We start from the raw sequence: 14,225 nt of genomic DNA, 5'->3' as shown, positions 1-14,225 counted from the left end.
TGATAGCCACGGGGAGGCTCGGAACGAGAGGAAGATCAAGGCTACAACACATACCCGAAGCGGACGAGAGAGTACTTGGTTCAAAACCTCGACATGTCCTTTATGTCGATAGATACAAGAGGAAATATTATCCCTAGGACACCGGAAAGCTGGGTATATGGCGACACAAGCTTACATCCTCGCATCCAAGCCACCCCCAGGAGATCCAAGGGAAACATTATACAACATGGCATTAGCAGGAGTTGGAGCTATGGGGACAGCGTTCGTAGCAACGCCTCCCGAAGGAGCGGCAAGGCAAAATAGTCCACGACCTGCAGCGGTAACGGCGGCAGCTCCGGAAGGACCAAGTGGAGCAAGAGACACGGGAGTGCAAGCAAGGGTCGACGAGCAAGGCAAAGCAGAAGAGATCATCGGCGGTCCCGGAGCTTAATGACGAGGATATGTGCGGTCTACCGTGCTTCACGAGAAGAGTCCGAAAAACTCGAGTCCCCTCTGGATTCAAGTTACCCGATCACTTCAAAAAGTTCGACGGCCTGCAAGACCCGGAGGACTGGTTAATTGATTACCTCGAGACAGTGAAGCTAACTGGAGGAACTAGAGCAACAGCGATGCAAAGTATTCAGGTGCACTTAAGTGGAGCCGCACGATCTTGGATCAAAAAACTTCCGCCGGGATCCATCGGCAGTTGGGAAAGTTTCGAGGACGTTTTCGTCAAGAACTTCGAGATCCACATGCAAGAAGCCTGCATCGTTGGAAGAGTTGAGGGCGTGTCGACAAAAGCCGGATGAGTCAATGAGAAAATACATCCAAAGGTGGAACATCATAAAAAACTCGGCGAGAAAATATATCGACGAGAGAGCAATAGATGCGTTTGTCGCGGGAATCGAGGCGCGGAGATTTTGTCGAGGACTTGGGAAGGACCAATCCAAAAACAGTATCCGCGTTGATGGAGATAGCAAATAGATGGGCAGACGGAGAAGACGCTGTCCACAATAAACGACACGGGTCGCCAGAGGAGGACCGTGGTCGAAATTATCGGACGAGGCGACGATTTCCTCGGCGGTATCCGAATTACGACGCCCCGGGGCAAATTTCGGCGAGGATTTCGGTCAAATACGGGAGCAAGCAACAGAGACGATTATCGGAGAAGCAATGAGCAGCGAGGCGATAATAGGGACGACTCCCGTAACGAGGCAAAATAGTGGGCCAAGGTTTCCACGACCTTTTATGTCTCCCGAAGAAATGCTTGAACGGACCGTGCCGGATGCACTTCTTCCTCGACGGCAATGGGAAAAGACGGTCGGGACACCTGCGGAAAGATTGTCGAAATTTCCAAGCAATGTTCGGATGTGCGAAAACGCTCACGCACGAGCAGCACGAGAGAAACCCTCGGGAGCCTAGGAGCGAAGTTCATCTACCGCCACCTCCCGCGATTACGGAAGGCAATCAACACCGGCTCGGAATAGCGGCAGCACTTGCACCACCACCCTATGTTGATCCTAACTCCAACGGAGCGAGTGTCGATGATTCGAAGGGAAGGCCATCTAATAGAGCTCAAAAAGTAATCTCACGACGGGTGTTTATGGCAGAGAAAATGCCTCCACCAACGGTTGAGTACCTCAATTGGTCGGGGCAAGACATCGGCTTCACCATAGCGGACCACCCGCAGCAAGTTCCTCGACCGGGGCGGTCGGCACTCATTTTGCCGGCGGTTATCGCGGGATTTGACGTTTCTCGAGTATTCATAGATGGTGGCAGCAGCTTAAACCTCATGTATGCGGATACATTGAGGAAGATGAACATATCCTTAGCAAACCTGAAGCCAACGGACACAAGGTTCCACGGAATCACACCGGAGAAACCAAGTTACCCATTGGGGAAGATCAACCTCGACGTTCAGTTTGGAACCCGAGAAAATTATAGAATCGAGAAGCTGGAGTTTGAAGTCGTGGATTTTCCATCGCAGTACCACGCTTTGTTGGGACGACCAGCATACGCTAGATTTATGGCAGTACCACACTATACATACTGTTATGGAGATTGCACTGGACCCAAGGGACCAATCACGGTCAAAGGGAGTTTTGCCTTAGCAGATAAGTGCGACAAGGATTTCCATCGGTTATCAGAAACCTTCGGGATGCAAGCTGAATACTTGGCGTCGAAGAGCATGACCGATTACGACGTACTGCCAGACGTCGGAAGGCCAAACAAGGAATCAACTTTCAACACAGAGAAAAATTCTAAGGAGGTGCGGATTCACCCGACGGATCCAAAAAGACGACATCCATTGCAAACAACATGGATATCGCATAGGAAAGCGCGCTCGTCGAGTTCCTCCGTGAGAGCTGGAAAATCTTCGCATGGTGTCCAGCTGACATGCCGGGAGTACCCGGGGAACTTGCCGAGCACCACCTAAATTTGGATCCAACGGCGAAACCAATCAAACAACCTTTGCGGCGTTTTTCGGAACCAAACCGCAAAGCCATGCTATCGAAATAAATCGACTAGAGGAAGCTGGTTTTATCGGAGAGATATCTACGAAGCCACATGGGTAGCTAACCCGGTGATGGTGCCGAAGAAAAACACGACGAGTCCTTCGCATGTGCGTCGACTTTACGTGTCTCAACAAACATTGCCCTAAGGATCACTTTCCCCTCCCAAGGATCGATCAAATTATCGACTCCACGGCGGGTTGTGAACGTCTTTCCTTTTTGGATGCATACTCTGGTTATAACCAGATCAGATTAAAAGAAGATGATGAAGCCAAAACAGCGTTTATTACACCTTACGGCGTGTTTTGCTACAAGACAATGCCCTTCGGTCTAAAAAATGCGGGAGCAACATATCGAGAGGATGATGCGAAGTGTTTAGCAACACGGATTGGGAAAAACGTGCAAGTATACATCGATGATGTCGTCATAACATCAAAAAAGGGAACAACGCTGATCGAGGATCTCAAAGAAACTTTTGACAACCTCGACAAATTCTGCCTCAAGCTGAACCCGACGAAGTGTTCTTTTGGCGTCCCGGCGGGAGAACTTACGGGGTTTCTAGTTTCAGCAAGAGGGATTGAAGCAAATCCCGACAAAATACAAGCCATAGTAACAATGAGGAAGCCAACGAAGTTGAAGGAAATACGACGACTAGCTGGGCGAGTCGCGGCTTTGAGCGAGATTCGTCGCCGAGGTTAGGAGAAAAAGCGTTACCATTTTATGCGGCTGATAAAACAAGGAGATAAATTCCAGTGGAACGAAGAAGCCGATAGAGCTTTCGAGGATCTGAAGCGAAAAATCTCGACACCACCAATCCTGGTAGCTCCAAAGGAAAAGGAACCTCTCCTGCTGTATATTGCAGCTACACCCCAAGTGGTTAGCACGGTGTTAGTTGTCGAAAGAGAAGAAGAAGGGAAAATCCATGGAGTGCGGCGACCGGTATACTTCGTGAGCGAAGTCTTGTCGCCCTCAAAACAAAGGTACCCTCGGTACCAAAAGCTAGCATATGGAGTGTTCACGACGGCACGAAAATTGCGTCACTATTTTTCGGCACACCCGATCATAGTGGTCAATGAAGCTCCTTTGTCAAACATACTTGAACAACCCGGAAGCCACGGGTCGTGTCTCCCTTTGGGGAATAGAACTTTCCCCTCGGGACATCACGTACGAAAAAAGAAAAGCAATAAAGTCGCAAATACTACCGGACTTCATCGCGAGTGGATGGAGTTGCAAAATACGGGACCCCAGATTTATCGAGAACCTGGACTATGAACTTCGATGGGTCCAAGAGGCTAGAAGGGGCTGGCGCAGGAGTAGTACTCATATCACCGAAGGCGACAAGTTGAAGTACATCCTTCGGATGACGTTCCCTAACGCATCTAACAATGAAGCGGAATATGAGGCTCTCATACACGGGATGAAGATGGCGAAAGCCTGCGGAGCAACTCGACTAAAAATCTTTGGCGACTCACAGTTGGTAGCTCAGCAAGTTATGAACCAATGTGACGCGGTCAATGATAGCATGATGGCATACAAGGAGGTGTACAATGAGCTCGAGAAATTGTTCGATGGATGCGAAGTAAATCATATTAGCAGATTGAGCAACGACGAAGCCGACGTTCTTGCAAACATCGGGTCGCGAGTGCCTTGCGGTCCCACCAGGTGTATTTTGGGAGGAGATAACCAGAGAGATCCACTGAGACGATAAAATCAAAAAAGAAGGAGAAGAAACCCTCGGGGGCTATCAAGGAGAAGCAAGAGGAAGAAGAAGAGGAGCAAGACCTGGTCCTAGTAATACAGATACCATGGATGCAGCCATACATATCATATATCCTCAGGAAAGAAATACCCGATGATCCGAGTTGAGGCAAGGCGAGTAATTCGACGCTCCAAAGCTTTCACGGTGGTTAAGGGAGAATTATATAAGCGAAGTATTTCAGGCGTCTTGCAAAGGTGCGTTACACCCGAAGAAGGAAGAATAATTCTAAAGGACGTACATGAAGGAATATGTGGCCACCACGCAAGTAGTCGAGCTATCGCAGCCAAGGTTTTTCGGGCAGGATTCTCCTGGTTGACAGCAATAGAGGACGCTAAGGACATAGTACGAACTTGCGACGCGTGTCAAAGGTTTGCCGCAAAACCTCACTCTCCGGCGGCGAGCTAGCACCAATACCTTTGTCATGGCCCTTTGCACAATGGGGACTCGACATGGTAGGCAAGTTACACAAATCGTCGCCGGGAGGAAAGGAATACATGCTAGTAGGCTGTCGACAAATTCACAAAGTGGATAGAAGCGAAGCCGATAAATTCACCGGACGGAGCATCTGCGGTAAAATTCATAAAAGACCTCGTCTTCAGATTTGGAGTGCCCCACGGCATCGTCACGGACAACGGCGGCAACTTCACGTCCAATGAATTCAAAGACTATTGCGAAGAGGTGGGTATCAAGCTGAACTTTGCATCGGTTGCACATCCTCAAACCAATGGGCAAGTCGAGAAAGCCAATGGCATCATACTGCAATGGCATCAAGAAGCGCTTGTTAGGACCACTAGAAAAAGCTCGACATACCGGCACTGAAGAACTACCAAGTGTGTTATGGAGCATCCGAACAACTCCAAATACGGCGACACGGGAAACTCCATTTTTCTGGTACATGGAGCAGAAGCAGTATTGCCAATCGAGATAGAGCACAACTCTCCACGTGTCGCGGAGTATGACGAAGAAACGTCGAGAAAAGCGCTAGAAGATGATGTGGATGCACTTGATGAAGCTCGAGATGAAGTATTGTCTCGAGTAACCAAATATCAACAGGACTTGAAGAATTACCACAGTCGACGTTTGCGGCCAAGATCTTTTCAGGTGGGCGACCTAGTTCTTCGGCTCACGCAAAAAAGTCATGAAAAACTCGAGTCACCATGGCTCGGCCCTTACATCGTCACGGAAGTAATCGGAGGAGGAGCATACGGGATAAAGGACAAGAAGACGGGGGTGGAGGAGCCAAACCCCTGGAACGTGGCGCAACTCGGGCGGTTCTACGCCTAGAGTCGAAATATAGTCCTTGTAAAACTTCAATGTACTTGAAACGCCCGCGAGTTTTCAGACGCACTCTTTTCCTTTTTCGGGGCACCGAGTGGGGCCGGAGAAGGTTTTTAATGAGGCGGGCTCGCGGTGCTGCAATATAATAAAGATAGTGGCTACATCACCTTTTTCTTTATCAACGTGACCAAAGTCATCGCTCCGACGAATTTCAATATAGTTCATCGATGAAAGAAGGAAAAAACCTTGCCTTGGTATTCAAATACCTCGTGAGTCAATAAAAATACAAAATAGTACTCGGTAAAAGCTCGGGGGCTCATATTTGCCTTCAAAATATAAATGCCTTGGTCCACAACCTCGCAAATATACAAATATAAAAAGTCACCGAAACACTCGGGGGCTAGACAAACATAGAAATATAATGGTTGCTTTACAATATAGTTATGGACTACAAAGAAGAAATTTCTACAAGAAGAAAATAACTAGTCTTGATTCAGTATGTCATCAAGAGTAACTCTGTTTTCTTCGGGAGCAGCACCAAGAAAATCGGCATAATGGCCATCGGCAAAAAAGTCGGCATCCATCCGAAGAAGGTCCTCAATCATTTCTTCGGCTATAGGTGTAACCTTCGTGTTAATCCTATCAACACCAACTCTCCGACGTTTTACCTTTTGATGAACCCTCTCGACAACTTGGGCAAGGTCAAGCTTCGAGTGGCAGATCTGGAGCATGATAAGGGCAAATCTGGCACCAGCTACCAGTTGTGCTTTGACAAAATCATGGATACTGCGAGCATCCTTGAACCTTTCCATCAATTCGGGAAGAGTTTTTGGTGGGACATTCCGAGGAAACATGGAGTTGTAAACCATGGATAAGGTTTTGGTACGAAGTGAAGGAAATCACGGGTTTGAGAGGTACGATCCTGAAATCCGGTAATTTGGCGGGTCCTCTCCGGAGTGGCCCAAAACAAAGAACCATGGTCCAAGGAAAGATTGACAAGGAGGTTTGTCCTAGTGTTTACCCTCTCTTCCTCGGCAGCAGCATCAATAAAGGCACCTATCAACACAACGAAGGGACAACCTTTAGAAGACAATAGCATGAAGATGAAAGATATCACAAGACGAGACAAACATACCCGACATATCCGCACTGGCTTCATTCATTAACTCGAGCATGAAATTTTCTCGAGTGACCGCTTTTTCAGCTTCAGAAACAGCAATCTCCTTAGCAGCCATAGCCTCGCGGACTTGCTGAAGGGCAACTTTTTCGGCTTCAGATGATTTACGAGACTGCTCCATCATCACAAGTGTTTGCTTCTTCGCATACTGAAGTTGTTGTCGAAGATCATTCAATTCTTGCGACAAGGTATCATCGACAGGTGCAGCATCAGTAACAGTTTTCTCCGCGCGGGAAGAAGGCGAAGCATTGGAAGGAGTAGGAATTGGAGTATAGTTATCAAATATCAACTGAAATTTAAACAGAACAACATCAAAAAAACAGGCAAAGATAGAGTTCTTCATTAATCTCTTGGGAATAATTACAAGGGCACTACAGTGGAGCTAAGGAAATACGTGTCGCCAAAAGACTACTTTGGCGACAAGAGCAAAAGAGGCAAAAGAAAAACCAGAGGCATGCAACTAGACCTCCGGCCTTGACGAACTAGGAGTCGACGTTGGCTTGATCCCGAGATACGCCAAGATTTTCTTCGTATTGGGCTTGGCCGCCTTCATCAGTGACTTCCACCTCGACTGCTCTATTTGATCGGTGTCGCCAACCTTCGTCCAGTCGAGAGTCTGCTGACTGTCAGCAACCAGAGCAACAGTATTTTCAATGGCTACCTTCATGTTCTCATGGCGCAGCTTCAGCCCAAGATCTTCTGATGTATTGAACATCTTGGCGAGGTCAAGGAAAGTTGAAGGTTCCTCTTTCTTCGGGAAAAAGTAGGGGAACAACGCCGACAAAGCCCCACTGGCATTGGCCACGCCTTCACGAATTTCGCGTCCATGGGACTCTAGAAGAGAAAGTGCGTCAAGGAGAGGGTCATTGACGGGTTTCTCCGGATCAAAATCTTGGTTGGTTTGAGCTGCCACATAAAACAGAATGTTAGTCGAAAACCAAGAAACAAGAAGTACAAACAAAACAGAAGGGACAAGCGATATTACTCGGCGTACGTCGACTTTGCGAATTCAAGCGCTTGATGATCCCTTGTTCTCGTGCAACTCTGTGCAGATTTTTGCTCGTGCAAGGCAGATTCAGCATCTTTGAGCCGTTGCTGCAATTCTTCGACACTAGCAGCCTTTGCTTTGGCATCATCGGCTTCGGCTACGGCTTCGCTAGCGGCAAGCTCAGCCTTCTTGCGAGCCGTTTCACTTTTCTCAAGATTCCGAGAAAGTGTCTCGGCACGTTTGTTAGCCTCTGCAAGTTTTTACGTTGAGAAAGGAAAAGAAAGAGAAGAAAGATTAAAAATAGCGACAAGCAGAAGGAGTAAAAATTCAAGGAAAAACAGCAAGTACAACAGTCGTTACCTTCGGCTCTGCTGGCATACTCGCGGTACCCAATAAATTGGGATCCGATGCGGATGAGATCCTTGATCATAGGCTGTCAAAGAAAAAAGTAAGAAGGGGAAAAACTTCGGCATTACAAGAGTAAGGGTCCGCAAAAGCAAAATAGAGGAAATATAGATCTCGATAAACTTACATCATCTAAGAGCTGCGACGAAGAGCTGCCCAATTGAGGAGGAGGCTCAACGACCATTTCAACCCTTGCCCTTTTTGGCGAAGGGACAAGGGGGCTTGACGGTGGAGTAGTGGTGACGATGTTTTGTTGAGGAGGCGATGTTTCATCTCCTTCAACTAACGTGTCTGAAACAAGCACAGTACGTGACGTGCTGGTCCGAGGAGCTACGTCAGTAACTGGTACTTCTTCCTCATCACTAGTAAACAAAAATCGACAGTATAAAAAGCAAGACAGAGTTAAATCTTTCGAGTACATCAAAAAGAGGAGGAGAGATAAAATTGACTTACGAGCTGATGAGGGACTCAAAATAAGGATCATAAGCTGCCTTCGGATCAGAAGGAACAACTTCTTCAGCCTTAGAAATGCCGGAATCCTCGACTTCGGTCCTTTTCCTTTTGTTCTTCGGAGAAACAGCGGGAGGAAGGGATTCAGTCGATTCACTGGCTTCAGACTCAGCCTCTCTCTCATGAGAAGCCGCAGATTTGTGAGAACCCGCGACTTCACTTTCAGGAACAGAAGAGCCTTGAGTATCGTCGGCAACGACGGTCATTTCTTCGACCTCTCCACCCTCAGGAAGAGGAGGAAGGGAAGTTATACTAGGATGGTCCTGAAAAAATAGAAACCAAAGAAAACGTAAAGAGATGACAATACAATGAGATGTAGAAAAAAAAGGCGCAACAAGATAAAAATGCGGAAAGACAAAATACCTTGGGGAGTGGATTGGTGGAGCTGTATGGTTCCACGCGACAAGAAGAAGGAACTGGATCTTTGCCCAGGCGAGAAAGTCTTCGAACCAACTTCTCCAAGTCCTTGGTGGAAAGGTTACCGGAGATTCTGTTGGCGTCATTTTCACCGAAGTACGTCCAAAGGGGATTTTTGCGAGCTTGAAGAGGCTGCACTCTAATCCTAAGGAAGTAAGCAGTGATTTGAACACCAGATAGCTCCTTGCCTCGAGTATTTTGAAGCTGGCGAATGCGAGACATGAGCGCCTCTGTCGCCTTTTTCTCTTCCTCAGAAGCTTCGGCATCCCAAGAACGGCGACGTTGGATTTTGGCATTTCCGTCGAAAGGAACTATGTTGTGCTCAACAGAGTTGGCGCTTTCTTCGTGAATGTAGAGCCACTTTTTGCGCCATCCTTGGACAGAATCGGGAAACTTGACATCGAAATAGTCGACATCGGTGCGAACACGGATAACAACGCCACCGATGTTATAGGTGACGTTGTGGGAGCCATTGCGGCGAAGGCGGAAAATGCGCTTCCAAAGAGCCCAATTGGGAGCGACTCCAAGGAAGCATTCGCAAAGGGTGATAAAAATAGAAATATGAAGGATGGAATTGGGGGTCAGTCGGTGCAGCTGAATCCCATAAACGAAAAGAAGGCCGCGGAGGAAATCATGAATTGGAGGTGAAAGGCCGCGGATCGGATGGTCAACAAAACTAACCCGATACTCCATTGGAGGCTTGGGATAGCTTTCTTCATCGGGAAAGCGGATGGCGCCTTCCTTCTTCATCGGGCCAAGCCTTTTCATCGAGGTTGGCGTCTTGGTTGGAGATTTTGGATCTCTCCCACTCAAGATCTTCGGCGGCCATCGCGGACTGCGGAGTGCTTCGTGGCGGGTCAAACGCGCACGCGGTGGCATCCACGGCGGCGGACTCGAGCAATGTATGCGAGAGCGAGAAATCGGCGAAGATTGGGCGCGAGAGGAAGATTTGCGAAGAGGAACAGGTGAGCGGCGCAAGCGAGGGACGAACGGAGGTTGAAGACAGGTTTATATAAGAATTGGGTGAAGCGAGTGTACCGTTGGATGAGGAAATCGTGTGGTGAGAATTGATTTTCTAGTTACAAGGGCAAAACAGTATTTTTACTCGGGATAGGCGTTACCGTACGTGCGCCGGAAAAAGCGGAGGACGTGTGTCCCCCACTTGCACGACGTGTCAACATGGTGGGAACGATGGACCCACAAAGCGAGAAAAATATCGACCATTGATAGAGTTGAAGAAAATTTGACAAGGGAAAATATGTCGACAAGAGAAAGGAGAATGGCGACAGGATAAGTTATTTGAATGCATCGGGAGCCTTTGGTCAGAAACAAGTTTTTGCCCAAATGCTCGGGGGCTACTTTCGAAAAAAGAAAAATTTCGACAATGGCAAATATAGAAAATGTTGAGCCTACAACCAAGCACAAGTTCTTGGCTGTAGCCTCGGGGGCTACTCCCATCGGGAACGCTGTTCGCGTGCCCGATGAAATTAACAAAGGAAAAATAGAACAAGCAAGAGAGTATATTTCGAGTTATCATTAACTCTCCATATACTCCCATCGGGAAAGCAATATAAGTCATATTTGACTCAATAAAATGTGCCATTCCAACAGCCGGAAAAGCACTCGACAATATATTCTCGAACGCCGAAGTTGCGATCAATTTCCGAATGCCGCAAAATTGCGAAGGTAAGACCCCGGACCTATTCTGCCGGGCGTGGCATCGCCGAAGACTGCGCTCTGCTACTTTTATCCGTATCAACAGATACGAAGAAAAATCCTAACGGACGCGTTAGGTACTCGATAAATTTAACTGGGACTCGACAGAATGGTAAGACCTTAAGCGGCGCTTGTCGAAGTTTACACCAGTATCCCGAAATCATGTCCAGGGACGTGATTTTGAAGTAGGTTTTTGCGGATTGCCACTAGAGCAGTTAACTAGTACCTGATCCGTCAGATGAACTAGCCCCAACTACCAATATCCCTGTACAATATAGAATTTTATGGAAAAAAGTATAAAAGTTAAGAGCTTTCGAGTAAAAATAAACAGTGGAGATTTTCCTTGATTCTACGATTCAAGCAAAATCTCGGGGGCTACTGACATAGGCATCCCAAATGGGCCTGCCTAATATAGTACCCGGGGTTTATTGAAGGCCCACTACCCGAAGAATAAGAAGACTCGAGAGCCCAAGATGTATTTAAGGAAAAGATAGAATTGTAATAGGAAGTGTTATTTGTAATCTGGCGGGATGAGTTAGAAACCGTTCTGGACTCTGTAATCCTTGTATAGCACGAATCCCTCGACTCCACCTATATAAAGGGGGGGTCGAGGGACGAGAAGATCATCAAATTATTGTCTGCAAACCCTAGTTTTCATATTCGTCGAGTACTTTTCGGCTGAAACCTTCGAGATCTACTTGCCCTCTACTTCTAACTAAACCCTAGCCTACAATCCATAGGCATTGACAAGTTAATCCCTTGTCACATGGGCATACCCTTCGGGTACCCATTATTAGTATACCTGGCTCGGCCCAATATGGAGAAGACCAAATATTGAGAAGGCCCAACAAGGCAACCCGAAGAAGTAGTCGACTAGGACTCTTGTAAAACCCTAGGCTGGTTGCATATATAAAGCTAGCCAGGGCACCCGAAACAAAGGGGGCGAAGAGATAGAGATAGACAACATAGCTCTGCCGACGGCGGCACCCTGTAAACACATCTATGATCATATACTGGATTGCTAGCAGCACGTAGGGATCCTCCGCCGAGGGGACCCGAAGCTGGGTACGTTGTGTGCCTAATCTCGCTCCCGGAATCTCCATCGCCGCTCTCTCCCGAAACCCAAGTCTACAATACGTAGGCATTGGCGAGGTGATCCCTCGTCAATTGGCGCCGTCTGTGGGGATCGCGGCGGCTGGATTTCGTTATCCGGGCGGGATACTTCGTCATCAACCTCAAGATTCCGTCTGATCAACAATCGCATCGGATCTACGGTAACAATCGGATGATACTTTTACTCAACAAACAGGCGCATCCGATAAGCTGTGCGCTGCCATCGGCCAATTTTTTCTTCGGCTGTATCGTCTTCGCCCTCAACAAGATGTCGCGCTCAGGTTTGGGCCCGGTCGCGTGCTACAGACGCATCCATCTACTTGCGCGTCATCGTGTCTCCAGCAAAGAAGAAAAGGGCTAATTTAACCAACCGTGAGCATGTAACATTGGATCCTCACGTTGGATCTAATCCCTCTACATGAGAAAACAATGGATAAAGCTGTGCGGCCAAGCAAGTCGATTTGGAGAAGTGGCCATATACACATGAACAACGTAATCAGCAATATACCTCGCCCTTGTCATGGCGTACATCGGCTTCCGAGGAATCGATATCTCCATTGACCATCTCACACAAACAATCAGCTGCTATATTTCTAGTCAAGTACTATTCGCAAAATTTATTTGGATTTTTTTTTGTTTTTTGTTTGTGCTATTATTTGCGTGTAGATTTCCGCGTTTCAACACAACTTTAGATCGGAACAAGCTCCGATTACTTCGCCACATACAATCGCATGCTCGGGGGTTCGCTCACCATAAACCCGACAAACGCACACTCGCCTCCCTCGGGAGCTCGCCCTCCGCGAACTCGATGATTCTCTCCTCCATGCCGACTATTTCCACCGTGTCATCGGCTACGCTTCATCGGCTGCATCCGGCTCTGCTTCATCGGCTGCGTCGGTTTCGTCGACTCCGTCTGCCGGACGACCTACTTCCACGTCGACTCCACCGCACCGGATAAAAAGCTAAGTGTTCCTCTTTCGAGAGTTAATTATTTTTTATTTTCGCCACATCCGAATACTCGGGGGCTACATCATTACATCATTAGAGAAAATACACCTCGACATTAGGGGTTGTTCCATTACTTCGTTACCGCAAATATACTCGGTTACTTCGCGAATTTCTTTTCTTCGGCTCTGGATATATCTTCTCCGGCTCAGTAGAATTATCTTCTCCGGCATAGTGGAATTATTTTCTTCGGCTTGGTGGATTTATTTTCCTCGACTTAGTGGATTTATCTTATTTGGCTCGGTGGATTTATTTTCCTCGGCTCATTAGATTGGTTTTCTTCGGGTTATCATTGGTTTCTTCTAATATAATATTACCCGACGAATTTCCGGGTCAATGGATTCATCTTCTATGGTTATTACTGGAACTATTTTCTTCGGAACAATGGATTCATCCTCTATGATATCAGCGGATTCATCTTCTATGCGGATTCATTTTCTATGGTTATTTCTGGATTCTTCGGGTCAATGGATTCATCTTCTATGATATCAGCGGATTCATTTTCTATGACTATTACTGGATTATTCGGACTAATGAATTCATCCTCTATAATATCGACGGATTTTTATTCAGTATATGCTCTATATTTAATGGCATCTTCAATATGGATTCATCTAAAATACTTCATCTGGGATTCATCTTCGTATATTATTGTCTATGGCTTCATCTTAAATGGCTTCACCAAATATGACGCCGCGACTCCATCAACTTATTTCGATGTCACGCCTAATGCTCGGGGGCTCGACAACGATTTCGCCTCGGGTCACGACTGCGACACAACAATCATGACATCACCTCAGCAACGCTCGGGGACACGGCTATTTCTTCATCAACAATTTCGCGGCATCCACTTTTGCTTTTTGGTGGTTTCTACTTTGCCTAGATTTCTTATCTACACTCCAAGACTTCATCATGCATCGACTTCGTCGTGTCCAAAAAGCTAAGTGTTCTTTTATTTTGCACAAAGTTGATTATCGTTTACTTTCGTCGCACCCGACACTTGGGGGCTGCGCGGCATATGTTCACTTTACATATCATCGAATCTGAGCATCTGACACCGCATGCGAAAAAGAGAGTCAAGAGAAAGATAGAAAAAGTTTGTTTATTTATGCAGGAGAAAGCCGACGAAATTGTCTACAAGAGAGAACCCAACGAAATTGTCCAAAGGGAGAACTCGACGAAATTGTCTTCAAGAAAGAACAGGACCCGAAGAATTATCTTCAAGAAGGTCCCGAAGAATTATCTTCAAGAAGGTCACGAAGAATTATCTTCAAGGAGGACCCGAAGAATTGTCCTCAGGGAAGACCCGAAGAATTATCCTCAAGCAGGATCCGAAGAAATTTTCTTCAAGAAAGAACTCGACGA

This window comes from Lolium rigidum, chromosome 4 (assembly GCF_022539505.1).
Source record: "Lolium rigidum isolate FL_2022 chromosome 4, APGP_CSIRO_Lrig_0.1, whole genome shotgun sequence".
In the NCBI taxonomy this organism is placed as follows: Eukaryota; Viridiplantae; Streptophyta; class Magnoliopsida; order Poales; family Poaceae; genus Lolium; species Lolium rigidum.
This window is presented reverse-complemented; position numbering follows the sequence as displayed.